This window comes from Mugil cephalus, chromosome 6 (assembly GCF_022458985.1).
Source record: "Mugil cephalus isolate CIBA_MC_2020 chromosome 6, CIBA_Mcephalus_1.1, whole genome shotgun sequence".
Lineage (NCBI taxonomy): Eukaryota > Metazoa > Chordata > Actinopteri > Mugiliformes > Mugilidae > Mugil > Mugil cephalus.
This window is the reverse complement of record NC_061775.1, coordinates 12,058,596-12,075,530: the sequence shown is the minus strand read 5'-3', so window position 1 is coordinate 12,075,530 and position 16,935 is coordinate 12,058,596. Positions and strand designations below refer to the sequence as shown.

At 40.3% G+C, this 16,935-nt stretch overlaps 1 long non-coding RNA gene across 2 annotated transcripts; it reads right to left on the bottom strand.

Annotated features, from left to right (window-relative positions):
* Positions 1 to 297: 297 nt before the first annotated feature.
* LOC125009715 lies at positions 298 to 10,017 on the bottom strand. Of its 2 annotated transcripts, XR_007112975.1 has the most exons (3): positions 8,584 to 10,013; positions 7,007 to 7,075; positions 298 to 6,625 (listed from the first exon to the last, which is right to left on the bottom strand). It is a non-coding gene; the product is annotated as an uncharacterized LOC125009715 (long non-coding RNA). The 2 variants fall into 2 exon arrangements; XR_007112974.1 differs by having other exon boundaries at positions 298 to 7,075; positions 8,584 to 10,017.
* Between the last annotated feature and the right edge of the window lie 6,918 nt (positions 10,018 to 16,935).

Sequence of the window (16,935 nt, the reverse complement as noted above, 5' to 3'; positions counted from 1 at the left end):
TCACGTGAGCTCTGGTCAGCTTTTAATCTTATGGAAAACGACAGTAAATCACTGCACTGAATGTGTGAATTAACATTTACACTCGTTCCAAGCCAAGCTGTGTGTGTGTGTGTGTGTGTGTGTGTGTGTGTGTGTGTGTGTGTGTGTGTGTGTGTGTGATGGTCAGAGAGCACTGGAAATGCTTTCTTCCCCTCACCTTTCTAATGAGATAGCAGGCCAGCAGCCTAATATTCACATGCACGGATTGAAGGAAAGAGGACTCAAGTGTCAAGCTGCTCTTTTTAGTTCTTTTTTTCATTATTGTTATTACTATTATTATTTGGGTGACTTTTCTAGTGACCAATCCAATGCTACTCTTGTGTCTCCCCGGAGCCCTGAAAATCTTCCAGTGCAGTTACTTGGAATGAGCACAAACACATTCAATTTTCAAATGATCTTTAGAAGTTGTTGTGTGACACCATAACCCGTCCTCAGACGTGACTCATGAACTCTACGGCAACCCAGTGGGGAACTGCTTAAGGCACATGTGAAGTTTTAAACTTGGTGTTGTGCTGTTTTGTGTTCAGGCCTGGATTGACGTTAATGATGAACTTTTGCCTGTAAAGTCAGAATCGTACTGGCGCCGAGGTCACTGAGACGTGCTAGCGTATTTATTTTTAACTGTGTTTCATACCCGCGGACTGACAGGAATCGGATCAGTCTGTGCAAAGAGTGGTGAGAGTAGTTAGACAAACGTGTCGGCCCTTCTTCCAGCCTCAGTCAGAACCTTCCTCTTGGGGATGTTTGCGCGCACGTGTGGAGAAGTATAACACCAGTGCTGGTGAAAGTTTTATTAGGAAATAGAAATTCATGTCAGTTGTGCATTTAATAGATTGAAAGGTCCTCAAAAAAGTTATCGATGATTCATATTGTCATGCTTAAGAGATCTTTGGTTGATGGATTTCTTCTAAGCAGACTTCTAATATAAAGTGGTGTTTTGCATATTTTTTTTCTTGGAGGAAGCGTCAGATTCCACTTGTTGCCTGGAATGCAGCATTAATACGAGCTTCCATCCAGAGAAAATAACATCACTTTGTGTCCCGCCTCCCCGCACGTCTGTCATAACTGGGGAAATACATCATACAGTATGTACCGAACATAGTGTCTTCAAATAAGGGAGAGCTTACATTGTGGCTCACCACCTACACCACCCACCCTGCAGAGGCCCTCCAGCTAGTCTAGCGCAGGAATGCGTGCACCATGCCAATGCTGTCATGAACCTTCCCCTGCGGCCTGCTTTGTCCTCATCATTAGAAAGCTGGAGGAATGTTAATATCAACCATGTGGAACACTGAAAGGCTGAGCCGGGGATGGTTATATTTTTACTGCTTTCCTAATGAAGGACACACTGGACTGATAAAATGGAAATAAAGTGCATAAACAAAGGCCAGGAAATATGTGTTTTTCATTTTTGCCCGGCATACTATTACAATAACAAAACAGAAGTAATGTTCCGCAGCCTCTGGGTCCCCTGACTTCTCGCTTTGGTATTTGCTAGCCTGTGTTGCTAGCACTGTAAGCCCCAACAAACAGCACCAAGGAATTTGGCCAAGCAGGCATTCCTCTGGCTCTCTCCGGAGGGAGGTGAAAAGGTTTTTATATGTAGAGATTCCTTGAAGGGGCCTAGTAACAGGGAGGAGGAGTGAGGCTGATTCAAGTCCAAGGAGAGTTTAAAGTGCTTAATTTACGTAATGATTCGCGGGGAAAAATTCTTCAGGCTTTAAGATGATTAACTGTTAAATTGATTAAGGCTCTTAACCCCATTCCAGCAACTTAGCCTTACAGCACCATAACACTGGCTGATGATGATATTAAAAATGGAAAAGCTGTGGCTCAGACCTATATATGAAATATACATATATAAGTAAAATACATGCTTCATTCTCCACACTGCTGCACATTTGTGCTAAATAATGCATCATGATAATACTCATGAACACTGAAAACTGCACTCGGTGTGCAAAAATAGTGCAGCATATTATGCATGTTGTAATTGCTGAATGTTTTGAAACCTTGTTAAGATGTTTTTCTCAGTTATTCAGTTGAATAGCTGGTAAGGCATCGAATTTTATGGGGAAAAAAACTTTAGTTACTTCTCAAATGCTCTCCACCTATTACTGAAACATTCAAACAAAAACTATGAATATGCAAAGACATATTATTCTAAATGAATATCTCCTATATTACATGCATACATAGAAACCTGTGACCAGTTTTGATGTCGGACCTGGACTGACTCCCAATCATGTCTGAGTCAAATTTACTTTTCACATTCTTCTTTAAGCACAAGATTAAACTCCGAGTGAAATATTAAGAAGCGCAAACAAATTTAAACCGAAGGAATGCTAAAAATTAAGATGACGGTGTGGCGTGCAAGTATATTCCATGTCTGCGGCTGTAGGAGTTGTTTGTTTTTGAGTGAATTGTGAAACATCCATCTGTGGAAAATGAGAAATATTGTCTTCTTTTATGACTCTGTGATCCCAGCAAATCTGTCCAACTTTAAAAAAAAAAAAAAAAAAAATTATGAATGCGTAGTTACTTCTGCATGAATTTGCTGAGATGATGGGTCAGAAATGTTCCCTGCTTGCCAGGCTGTACCATAAACAAGCAGCAGAGGGAGCAATGAAACGCTCTGCTGTCAACAGCAATGAAGCCACAAGGTCCGATACGCTACAATTACCCTGTAATACACAGTAATTCAGAGGCTTGTTTCTGGCTTTCAGGTCTGTTGCCGTCATAAAACAGGAATGCCTCACTGGGAGGCTTGTCACAAAGCAGACATCTTAATGGACATTAAGCTCTAACCCCTCAAATGAGCAAATAAAAAAAGTCAGTTGGTGAATACTCAGTGGGAATATTGGTTCACCTTATCAAGACATCTTGATGGATTGAGATATCTGAGGTATTTGTTTGAGGAATTTCCCTTATCTGTAAGATCATAACTTGTCATGGGAATAAAGACTGAGGCTAGATTGTTTGTATAGACTGCTGATTTATCTCGCAGGTTGGCGGGGCTTTCTTAAACCAGAAAGGGCGGACTTTCTAGGAGAATTCTGGGTATGGGAGGGTAAGACTATCTCCGATTTGAGTAAATCTGGGCCACATATGCGGTCAGTACCTTTTGGGGCCCGCAGATTGCTTCAGTGTGTCTTCAGGCATTGCTCCATGTGATTCACTACTCCTCCTCCTCTTCTCAATAGTTGTTGTACCTGGACGACATGCTTGAAATGTCTTTTCTGCTGAACTTCCCTCGCAAGATAAGTTGACTTTTCCCAGAATTGTTGTGGCCTGCATGCATTCTTTGTTGCACATTCCATGGCACGGCCTCAGAGAACATGCCTGTCGTGCCTCGCGTGTGTCCATGTCCCACTTCTAGCTCCAAGCCTGGTCCCTTATAAGATGGGAACGCCTCATTGTTCTGGATTCTGAGCACGCTCTTGGAGGCCCGGGTCGAAGGGAGGGAGTGGGTGCAGGTTGTGACTGAGCTCCTCTGGTGCGATGGGACTCGGTGCAGGATGCTTGGAATGCGACAGACAGAGGGGCGCGTTCTTATCGGGCCGCTCTGCGCCATGGGAACTGTGCCAGGGAGGCCGAGAGGAAAGGCCTCCTCTAACACACAATGATTGTGTTTACATGTGCGCCAGTGTCCCACTTACAGTATGTGTTTATTACTGTAGCACGTAAACAGCGGTTGAGGAAGTATTATTATCCTAGTAGAAATAGGAACACGGGAACTTCTCAAAAACAACCTCCGCTTACTTTGAGTTTCCAGAGCCTTCAGCCACATCTCATATCTTTGTAACGTCGGCTGAAGGCACCTTGTTCATGCTGCACCTGCATCTGTCTGTCATCACCTCTTGCAGCCGGCAGCTCTGCAACAACATAGTTGCTAAACAATTACTAAAACAATTAAGTGGCCAAATGGCAATGTGGCGGTGCAAAGAATTAGTTCTCTTAGGATTATACAGAGCTTTATGGAGGGTTTTTAGTTCACTCTCACTGCTCTCACAGTGTTGTTGAGCACAGCAAAGCCCCCAAAAACCTGGTCTTCCACATGACAGACGGACAAAATCAGCAGCTGTTGCAGCATTTAGGCCAACTAAAGAGCCAAATATATCTCCCTGAAATTGGAGGGAATAAAAAATAGAGAGGCAACATTTACTTGTGTATTTGTCAGGTGTTCAGTATGCCTACTTAAAAGGGGTGGAACATAATCAGCACAGCAGGAGGTTTTGTCCATGTTGTGTTCACAGTTTTGCAGGTGAGGATAGGCTGCAATTCTGCAAAGATGAACGGGCTAAAATTCCTCCGCAGCGCTGGAAAAGACTCATTGCAAGTTATCGTGAACGATCGATTGCTGTTGTTGCTGCTATGAACCAGTTATTAGGTTTAGGGGGAAATCACTGTTTCACACAGGGTCATGTGTGTTTGGATTTAGTTTTACCTTAACAATGAAAACCTTCATTTAAAAAGAAAAATAAGAAATCAGCAACACTTTTAAACACCACTGCAGCTTATTTATTCTACTCTTGTAGACAGACCCAGACTTCTAGGTGATCAGATGAGGGGCCAGTGACACATGTGGTTAGTCTATTGACATATTTATGATATATTTATCTCTGATGAACACAGATTTTAATTAGCTTGATTTAATTGAGTGGTGAAACGGACCATACATTGTACATCATTGCACTGAGGTAGTGATTGATGTTAATACAAAGAAAAACTTGTCGAGTGTAATTGAATGACTGTCTTTGATAATGTATGTTTCATTCTTGCCGTGTTAGATCTGCTGTTCTGACCCTCTCCTTGTTATCCTGACTTCTTATTTTCCTTTTCTCTTTCCACTTACACTTTGGCACAGCTGGTGTTATTTTAAATGAAATTGCCAAATAAATCAAATCAAGTATTATACATATACCATTAAAAGGCAAGATAAGCTCTCTCATTGCAAGGTCAAGTGTCTTCTGTCTTTGTCTCATGGATCAGAGGAAGAGGAGGAATGTCAAGTAAAATCAGAGGCAGTTGTTTAGGTGGCTGCTGTGGTTTATTAAAGCTTGAAGGTGTCTCACAGAGGCAGTGGATGGAGACAGTGGCTTCAGGCAGAGGAGGCTGTGGATGATGGCAGGAAGGAGGCTGGAAGGAGCAGGTGGACAATGGAGGCAGAGGTAGATGTTTCGGATGGTCGTTGAAGCTGGAGAACAGTTTTGGGAGTGACTTTTTGATTCTTGGTGTCTATGTATGTGTTTGCAGTTTCATCGCTATGGTTTAAAATCCAGTTGTAATTTACAAACTTACTTGAGCATGTCTCTGGGGCAGGAGAGGAAGACTGCAGGCTGAGCTGTAAACCTGAGACCTGGAGAAGGTCAGGAGGAGGTGTGGGAGGCTGGGACCGGAGGTCGACTTTCTGGACCTGTGGAGAGTCAGCAGTACATAGGTTCTGTTGAGGGGATGTCGGTTTGTGCCATACTTTAAATAACACACATTTCACTTAAGACTACTCACTGATGCTTGGAGGCTGGCTGGAGGCTGCTGTTATAGCTGGTAATAGCAGGTGGACATCGAAGACTGGTCTTGAAGCTCGTTGTTACGGAGAACACATGTTGGAAATGATGGCGGAGGCTGGTTGGAGGCTGTTGATGTTTCAGAGTTGAGGCAGGAGGACTTGGACTTGATGGTGTCGGTGTCTTTTATTATTTGAGGCCTAGATGTTGGATTAGAGGCTGGTTGGATGGACGAGGATCTTGAGACTGTTGCTGGCTGGAGGTAGGTGGAGTCAAGCTGAGGTGTTTTTTTTTTAATATCCCGGATGTAGGTGGAGTTTAAGGCTGAGGCTGGTTACATTCGTGAGACTGGAGCTGTCTTAACAAAGCTGCAGGTGGACAATGACTGGCTTTGTCAGTGTTTTTCTGAGGCAGTGGAGGACTGTGCTGGAGATGGTTTTTGAGGCTGGAGGTGGATGCTGCTGGTTGTCAGAGGCTGTATTACAGAGGCTGGAGAACCTGAATTAGAAGCATAAACTTGAAGTCAGTACAACATCGATCATTTGACGTTGTACTAGTATTTTCTTCTTCGTTTTGATCCCTTAGTGAAGATTACCCGAGGTTTGGGCTCTCTAGAGATATCCACGTGTATCAGTGGTGGATAGACGTCTTTACTGTGAGACTCTTCAATCACCAAGAGTCTATCAGGCTTTTCTCGTGTGGTGATCTTTGGACGACCCAATGTGTCCCACAGGCGCTGTTTAATCACTCTCCCATGCTGGAGGGTGTAGGGCCGAGGTCTGCCAGTTTTATATCTGTGAGGACACAAGGACATAATAAAGAAATTTTAAAGTTAAATGTGATTCGGAACTAAATTATCAGTCTTAACATCATGTTTTAAAATCCAGCTGTAATTTACAAACTTACTTGAGCATGTCATCCACCACAGAGTGGTAAATCATCTCGTACTCTTCAAGAGAGTAACCGTGGATCTTAAGTGCTGTGTCGCTTTGTGTGACTGTATCCTGCTGGACACAGTCACGGGTGGAAGACACAGGAGGAGGTGTGGGAGGCTGGGACCCGGAAACAGCACGTGGCTTCTGTCGAGGAGATGTCAGGTTGTGTCATACTTTAAATAACACACATTTCACTTAAGACTACTCACGCGTTTGCGCATGTTTGTAGTACATGAGTATATACTGTCTTCTACGATAGACTGCATTACTTTTAAAACACAGCTTGTTTTTTTGAGAATGACTGAGAAAATTTGCGAATGACTGTATCTTTTTTTCCACTATTAAATTAATTTGCTATTATATTACTGATTATTTACTAGTGGACCCATATTATTCTACGGTGCAATATAAAGAACTTGTAAAGGTCACTATCCTGGTACAAATTACCATCATACATTGTATGTTTTTGACATTAGTTAGTGATTGAGTAACTACACTTGGTGTGGGTCACTTGGTGCTACATACTTTGGCTGTATCCAGACCGCTGCTGACCCTCTTCCTTTTCCTTGTGCTGAAAGCTGGTCCGCTGTCACACTATAGTAGTACAGACATCCAGTGTTAGAAGGGACTACATAACTTAGAGAAAAGCATGTAAATCGTTTAAACCCTTTAGTAATTGAAACTGAAGCAATAGAGGGTATGCATAGACGTCACTGCCGCTCAAAGCCACGACTCAATGAGTGGCAAAAACAATGAAATGTAGCAGTAAATACAGCGAGGCCGAGAAAAATGTGGATTATCAATTCAAATTAAGGACAACTGGACTCGACAATGATCCATACGAACTAGTATGGATTTTAGTTAGTTTACATTTAGGTCATTTCATTATGATAAATGTAACTAAATACAAGATGCTAACGCTAAGAGCTGTACTGACAAGTAACGTTAGCCATACAATACTGTAGCGTCCGACCGGACGTTAAAAGGATGACGAGGAGTGAAAGTAAATATTCCGTTTATTATTTTATTGTTATTTATTGTTGGAACTAAAATAGTTACTGACGGGCGTAACTACACCAAAACAACAACATTGACAAACGTATCTGACAGCCCTCCATAACGTAACTTAAGAAGTAACTTAATGTATGACTTAATCAAAATAATACAGCACAAATTAATATTACCTGACACTAAATGTGAACCACAGCACCGGGTTTTGTGCCTGGAGTCCAATTGTATCTTAGTGATGCAGCGATCCATCCATCCATTTTTTAATTAATTTTACAATTTAGACGCCATTAAAGCCTGTGATTCAAACTAATGCTGCAACGCTCAACTGTCACTTTTTGCCGCTCAGTGGCCGTAACCATGGATACTTCTCTAGCTGTGACGTCACGTGTATCTATGCATACCCTCCATTAAAAAAAATAGTTTTGTTGTTTTTTGAAATATAAGGTGTTCATTTAAATAAATGCATCTACAGTGGAGACCCAACAGCATCACTTCAAACTAGTTAAATCCAAACATGAACTTACTATTTAGAATGATGAAAACCTGAAGTGAATATGTCTCATACATTTGTGATAATTATTTTATAAAAATATGTCAATATCAACATTAATGCTTTTTTAATGCACATTAACAGACACAAACATGACAATACAAACTAAATAACACCAACATTATAAAGTACAACATTCAGACACATTATGGGCTGTTAATTTACTATAGAAATCTTAAAACTATAAATCTGGACTGTTCTGTTGATATCTTGAAAACATTGTTTTATAAATTAATATCATGTAGCGTCAAATGTTCCAACAGAAAGTTAATTAAATGGAAATGAATCTTGGTCTCATTCTGTACCTTAACTGTACTGAACTTAAATTAATTAATCTACATTTCACCCAAAAATATTGCACATGAACATTAGCTAAAGTAGATTACATCAGAGTCACACCAGATTCACTCCAGCACAAATCATCCTTCAAAAATAAGTAGATTTACAGTACATTAAGACATTTCAGCTGTCCTGACTGTCTCAGAGTTCAAACACCGTCCAAAACTGTATTGTTTAAAAATTATTTTTTTAAAAGTCTCACATTCATGATGAACGGATCTTGTCAGTCTTTGTCGTTAGATGGTGGTCGCTGAAAAAGTTGTCGCTGGAAATCTTTGTTTTCAGAAATCGAGGAGAAATGCTGAAAGCTGCGTTTTCTTGGCTATCTGTAGTAGAATGCGTAGTTTTGAATAATTGTATTTTTGAAATGTATTTTTGAATTTGTTGTGAATTTGCGTAGCAACGGTGGAACCTCTGAACTCAGAGTTTTATTGAGGAACATCTCAATCAGAGTCAGAGGTCAGAATAACAATGATATGAGGATCCATGAAAAGAATAGAAGTTATTTATTGTCTGTGTTTATTATGTCTAAGGTGGTCACCATTTTTGCCTTTCAAATGTGACTGAGGGGCGTTCAGGTAACTTAACTAAATCTCAACACATTTAGCTGCTTGTGTGGAATAACTGTCTTAGTTTGAAGTTTAATTAAAGGGAATTAAATTAATTTTTTTTGGGTAAAGAATTCAAATGACATTCTGCTTCCTTCTACAAGGACATAATAGTGTTGCAGACAGTTGTGGTTATTATGTGTACAATGTATTGAATGCCAGATATTTAGAAATAAAAATCTGAGACAAACAGCTCTTTTCAGTTTTATAGTCATTTATAAACTTGACCTATGGGTGGAAAGCAGTAGATGCTTACTTGGTGTTTTACAGCAGCAGCAGCTACACAGCTACTCCCTCAATCTCCCTTCATCTCCGTTTGGGATGGTTGAAATGTAGACGTCAGTAAAGCAGCATTGTTTCTGTAGTTACCTGGCATCATAATCCTCAGTAGTCAGAAGTGAAGTCTGTATCACTTTGTAGTTCCTGTGCAGATGAAATAATAAATAAAAAACACTTTTGGCTGTTTTGAAACGTTGACCATTAATGAGGGGACCCTATTCAGCAACTAAATGCTGTAAATAACACGAACAAACAGTAGCTGCTCTCACCGCATCTCCCCTTTGTTTGGTTTATTGTAAAACTTTGTATAATTTTATGGCAATGCTGAGAATTATGAATTTCAGCCACTTTCCACACATTTAAAGAAACCCCCATCAGCTCAAATCTGCATCATTTGCATCTGGCAGGATGCAGCCTGACACACACAACTCAACAAACATGAAACAGAGCAAGGTGTTGACCTCGCCTCCAAGTTTCCTCGTTCTCAAACTGATCAAGTATCGGTGGGATGCACTGGAACAGGCCTGATCCGCAGAGATGGTCATAATGTTATGCCTAATTGTATATGCAGCAATGTACTCATCCATTACTGTTTCCTCAATGACTGGATCTCTGTTTACATGGATGCAAAATAAAATGCCCCAGATCATCAAGAAAAATGTAACGTGCTGTTTTATTTCGGTCCCTCCGGGAAACTCTTCACATACCTGGTGTTTAACAGACTTCAGACAAATATGTACAGGAAAAACGGGTTTACATGTCTGCCTGTGTAGTGCTGTGCTGCCTCCCTGCCGGCAGGAGGCGCTGTGTTTTCTTTGTTTTTTTTTTCAGCTTCCTGTGTGCAAGCAGAGATTGGAGGACACTGATTGAGCTCAGTTTAAAAAGTCCATAATGGTTATGGAGCAGCTTTTTGCTGTTCCTCTTTTCCTGTTACTATCCAACAGCTGCACCTCTTCAGACTGTGGGTGAGTTTTGTTTTCTTTGTTTTCTCCTGTTTTTGCTCAAGGAATCAGAAAAGGACTCCTGTATTTTATCTTGGATTTGTTTGAAAGGACAGGTAGAAATTATGTTGACTAGTTGCTTTGTTTGTTATGTTGCCCATGCTCACCCTGAAGATATTTAATATTAGCAAATAAAAGAGTTTTTTGAACTGTAAGTTTGTTGAGCACTGGTTGCTTTAGGGTGCACAAAGAGATCAGAGATTAGAACTACTCTTCTCTATCTGATATCCACCCATCAGGACAGTCTATTGTGATAGACGTTTTAACATAAGGGTGTTGGGGTCCATCTAAATGCAGTCAGTGTTTTTGAGTCTTTCAACAGCATTGTTCTACTGTTTGGTTTGGTTTAATCCAGAAAATATAATATTCAAAGCAGAGGTCACTTATTACATTAACCGTCTTTTGGGTTTCCCGAGACTTTGAGATGTTGCGGATCTTCAATCTATGAACCAGATAATATGCTAATTTAGTAGCATTTATTCATTGTATTTTGTGACTTCAAAAATACTCCTCATTCATTTCTTGTGCTCCCTCTCTATGTCCTCATTGACCTGCTGATGTTCTTCGTGAAGGTTGTCAGTCTTCCTCCATACACATCTAATGTTGTAAGTATCACTTTGTGTAAAAATATACTGGGCTGTGAGTTTACCGTTTAGTTATTGTCAGCGTCACACTGTCTTCATTCTTGTTTGACATGTTTCATGTGATCATCCTCCTCCTAGTTCACTAGTGAACTTCATGTGTTAATATGCTGATGACAGTGTTTACAGTGGAGCAGGGTAGGTTGTTCAAAGTGTCTGTACCAGATGCCAACTTCTTCAGGGTTACGTTCAGCATAGTAAGTTACAATGGAGGCTGTTTCTGTATTTAGCTTTCAGCAAAATAAATTCTGGATCTATAAAGAAAAAAGACAAATCCTCTCAAATTCCTCACTAGAACATATTTAATTTAACTTTCAACAACTAATTAGAACTAACTGAGAATACATACCGTATAATTGTTTGATCCAAGCTTCCTCATATGTTTTCCATCATTAAATTTCATTCTCAGTAAATCAAATATGTTCCTGTAAAAGCATCTTTAGATATAGATTATAAAGTTTTTTTGTTCCTACACAAAGACTTCAGTCTGTGTTTATATTATCATATAGATGTCATGTACTCTTGCACATATACAGCGTAATTTAATAAGATGACTTGGTTATTTAAAACAAAAACATTGGTTCCTAGGTAAATGGTCGGTGATGTGAACATTCTCTGTGTATCAGAAAATTAAGATCTAAACCGTACGTCATGCCCTTAACAAGCTGGGGTGAACTGTGTGTACAGTAGGGCTAAATTCCTTCTACAGTCTCCTATAGTTTCAAAGTCGTAGCAAACTGATTCTTGGAAATGGAGCCCCTTTTTTTTGTTGATGTTCAGCCCAGTCAGAACAGAAATAGTTTATTTCTGTGTGTCCGCTTTGAGGTTCTCTTGTACAAAAAAACAAAAAAAAACGATTTCACATTCCTCTGTCATCACGTCTAATGAGGGCATCCGTCTGCATGACCCCTTGTAATTAGTTTGCACATTTTCCCCCTGCAAACACAAACATCCACGACTGGTCTCATTCTTTTCTCTGGGTCTTATGCAATCACATGCACAGCTCTGACTGACTGTGACCTTTATGCAGGGTTTTTTTGGATTTTGGATGTGAGTCACCGTGTGAACCGTTTGCATATTGTTGTACATCACCACATACCCCTAAAATAGACTCGCCAGGTTTTCACTCTGCCATCACATCCAGAATGAAAAGATATTTTGAGATTAAATATAGGGTGCCAGTCAGTCTAAGGTAGTTGTGATCAGCTTGATATGGCTGTGCCCAAATAAGAACGTACAGGGGGTAAAAAAAAAAGTAAAAATAAATAAAAAACAATGGAAGGCAAGTGATCACAATCTATCACCCACAAGCATCCTGGGATACGCTGATGAATTGGTGAAGGGAAAGAAGTAGTTTACATTCTTTCAGCCGTAGTGATATAAACAGCTGAACATGTTTTGATTTGCGCCTTTTCAACAGAAATGCCTAAAGCCGTGACGCCTTTCCTTTTTTCTAGTTAAAAAAAAAATAATAAAAAAATCTTTCCATGACACCGTGAAAAAATAATAAGTAATCATCCTACGGCTAAATCTAAAAGTATCCAACTGCTTTTTGATAAAGTAAAGTTTTTGACGTTCAGTTTTCTCTTAACGCGGGATTTTGTACAAGTTGCAGATTGGTTGGTTCTTGGTTTACCTTGAGGCTTCATATGGGTTGCAGAAAAATCGCTGGGGCCTAATATATGGCAGACTTTTCTCAGATTTTTGCTTTTTATTAGTTGTGGTCATGGTGCAGTTCACTGCAATATCTCAATTATTAGAGCTTATACAGACATCTACTTTAGCGATATGTTTTCCCACGATGAGGTTGATGTCATTACACTTGGTTCAGACATTGATTTCTCAGGATTGGTTGTAAAATTATGGTGATATCTTAATTTCTTGACCAACTTTCAGTATAACTGTGGTGTTAATGTCCAATACACTGTCAGGATGTGTGTTTCTAATTATGGTTTGGGGTTGATTCATAATCACCAGTCAAACTGGAACAGTTTGTCTCTTCATGTTCTGTCTGTTTTAGTTGGAGCACGCTCTTTTTTGATTCAGCACTGGCAAATTTGGCAAACAATTTGTGTTTTTGATATATTCATTTATATTGACTCTGATACATGCTTTTTTTATTGTTGACATAAAAAAAACTTGGGTAATTACATTATGTTCGATTATGTTTTTGTATAGTTATTGTATAGTTTACAGCCTTACACAGGTAATTTGGCTGGTAGTTTGGTTGCAGAAGAACACATAACACATAACACGACGCAATACAAATCAAAGTGGATGAATAAATTTAATACAACAGATGCCTTAAAAGTCAATTATAACTACTGATGGGAATAACGGCGTTAAAATAAAGGGCGTTACTAACGGCGTTATGTTTTTTAGTAACGGGTAATCTAACTAATTACTATTTCCATCGTTATAACGTCGTTTCCGTTACTCAACATTAAATGGGGCGCGTTACAAACTAAAGTTGTCTGTTATCATCCGACTTGGTTGTCAGCCAGATATTTTTAATCAAATGTGTTGTTACACTATCGTTAATGGGACCGCACAGGTGAACGGCGACTGTGTTTATCGGGTTGTTGAGCGATCTCCCACACTTTTTTAACCATCATGGCAGCGCTCTGCATCCGAGAAAATGGAGGAGATATCAGGAACTGTGCAGGACACAGTGATTTATTCTAATATCAGCAGCCTTTTGAAAGAGCTGGGGGTTGACGGGTCCATTCTTCAGGTCATCAACAAACTGCAACTTTATCTGCAATGTACGCGATGACGTATGAGGGAGGAGAAAACAGGCACGCAGCTCTCACAGCTGGAGATCCGACCCGGGATTTTTGCCGATGTGAAAGCAATGTGTGAAAGCGGTATATGTCTACCAGTTGGGGTCTGAGGTGCAATAAATATTAAAAGTTCTGGGTAAGTACGTGTCTATGCAATTGTACTCTATGCAACTGGCTTGTGAAACCTGTTAAGAAAAAAATCCAAATTATTAGACATATTTAAACTTAAAAAACGAAGAGTAACGCAATAGTTACCTCCCCTGGTAACTAGTTACTTTTAGTAAAAGTAACCAGTTACTTTTAGTAACTAGTTACTTTTGGAGTAATTCAGTTATTAACTCAGCTACTCTTTGGGAGAAGTAACTAGTAACTATAACTAATTACTTTTTAAAAGTAACGTGCCCATCACTGCCACTGACATTAGCTAACGTTAGCATTTTGATTAAGTGTGCACATATAGACTATCAGGGTCCCACAGCTTTCCACAAATGGTTTGAAGAACAATACACATGCAGCGACTGTTTTAGTCATGGTGACGTCATTATGGCGTCATGAAGAAGCCATTATGACGTCATGTCGGACCTTGTTTCTCCTTTGTTTTCATTCATAAGGGTGATAACCGCCGTATTTACGACGTCATCGTGCCGTCATCATCCCGCCTGGCGGAGTTTTTAAGTAGGACCTTTCTCTGACTTGTTTCTAACACCTGTCAAACCCAGACACCAGTGATCAGCCCACTAGGCTGCAGCAGGAGGTCTCTGCCTCCTCAAGCCACCAGGCTGACGCTTTATGGTGTAGCAATGGGCATGTTCTCTGTGCCTGCTGGGTTTTCTCAGGTTAGGTTAGATTAGGTTAGGTTTAGTTAAGGTTACAATTTCATTGTGGTTGTGAATGAGTGTGTGAATATGTGACTCTTGTTGTGTGTGAGCACGTTGTGTTGTTGTTGGCTTTGTGGATGAAGCTTGTGTTGGAAATGTTGGTTGCGCAGGGTTGCGCTCCCAGAGTTGGTCGTTGGTCGTTGTTGGTGCATGTGCTGTGTGTTGGAAATGTTGGTTGTGCAGGGTTGCGCTCCCAGACTTGGTTGTTGGTCGTTGTTGGTGCATGTGCTGTGTGTTGGAAATGTTGGTTGTAAAATTGGTCATAGGTGTGCATGGGTCACGTGTTGGAAATGTTGGTTGTGCAGGGTTGCGTTTCTAGAGATTAATTGTAAAATTGTTCGGAGAAAAGATCTGGTTTTGCTGGTTGTACAGTGTAAATCAGTTCTTCTGTGTGTGTGTGTGCCTGGATTACCTGTACCTGCCACTTTCTGTATTCAGTCACATGCGCTGTTTGGGATGTCTCCACAAATAAAATGCATTATCATTTTTATTAGTAGTATTATTGTAATCGTTGTTATTATTATTATTATTATTATTACTATAACCAGTCAAACTACTTGGTTTGTTCCTATTGATTTTATCAGTGCTGTTAAGTGCATTATTATAGTTTACGTTGAGGTCACCAAACCATCATATTAAGACAGGCAGCATCTGCTCGAGTTAGGATAGAGAGGAGAAAGTGACCTTTGGTTGTAAAACCAACATACAGATCTGGTCTTTTCATCTCAGCGGTGATTTGGAGGCTTGAGTGACATGTGTTTAGAAAGGCACTTTTACTGTTCAGCTGTTCACACTGACAGATGAGGGAGCAGGAATCGCTTCACTACAAATATATAGGGGAATAGGCCATCAACAAGAAAAGGAAGAACAACTACTACTAGAATTGCAGTACGATGGCTTCGCTTAAATATCAGCGTTCTACCAAAAAATAATTAGTGTTTTCTTTAGATCCAAATCACTTATATTTAGCTGCTATCACATAACACGTGTGACCGTTTAAAGCCACCACTGAAGAGTGAGAAAGTTTTGCGAACGCATATACAAACACAGCGTTCCTTTCAAGTTATTTTTTTTTATCTCACCGGTCTCACATACCATCAAGAATTATGTATGTTTTCACAATAACAAGACTGACAAGAAATCAGATACTGTGGTGCATTGTGCAAGTTTGTGTGCACTCTTGGTCCTCAAGAGGGAAGACTTTTCACACTCCATTACTTTCAGGCAGCTGCTCTGATTTGACAAGGAGGTGAGGGTAGATAATAGCATTGTTATCAAGATCATTCTCTCACATGAGAAATGGCTCCCCCTCCTCCCAGCTCCCCCCTCAAGTAGGAAGCTGAAGCAACTGCACCGTTCCCAGCTCTTTACCACTACACCAACCGCTCTTCCCCATTACTTCACATTTGGTAGTTTGAAACGTCTTTGCACTTAGCGAAATGGTAGGTTTTAATCACTGTGCAGCGCCTTGAAACTGCATTTTTCTACCTTATCTGGAATCTTAAAAAAGCCAATTCACATACCTTCTCGGTTAGACTAAAACATTATTGACCCTAAGTAGTCTTCCCTCCTTTCATGCCTGAGTCAACTTTGGTGCTTCTGCGTACTTAAGTCTTTAATTACACAAGCCATAAAATTGTCAGTGCTGCAGGAGATCACAGAGAAAATTGTCATCACCTGTGGTGATCACTCCGCGGGGCCGCTGCCTCGTAAATCAACAGGTTCTCGTGGCTGCTCCTCCTGTGTTGATTCAGATTCAGGGTTTGAAAAAGGCATTCAACCCTATTATATGGACACAATTTGTTTAAAGATGTGACAAAGCCTTTAAACATGCAAAGAGTGGCCAAGAATGCGTGGCATCCATTTATTACGCAAACATGTGAGTTATGATGCACAATTGTTGGAAGTGTTTAAAAGTCATGCACTCCAAGCCATTCATTTCTATGATTTATTTGATCGCGGTGTATACATAGCTGTTGGGATAATATGCCAGTGTTTTTGATGAATGAGCCTTTATTTATATAAGCTTTCAGGGTGACCTCCAGAGATCTCCAGGAAAAGCTAAAGTTTCATTTAATGCATGTGTACTTAATTGCTCTGTTACGTTAAATGCGCAATTCACGTTGAGCGGGAATTCTGGGCTTAAAATAAGTTCCTCTTCTTTATCTTTGCCCCAGTGTTCGCAGCCATGGCCTGTGGATGTCATCAGGTGCTTAATAACCACTTGACAATGTGCTATCAGTGTTCTGCAGGTCTCCTCACACACTTTAAACACACTAGCTACAGCTCAGCTGCACATGTTGCACCACCGAGGGTGAATTTGTATGCAAATGACTCCGCTTCCTGTCCTCTATCTGCTGGGGC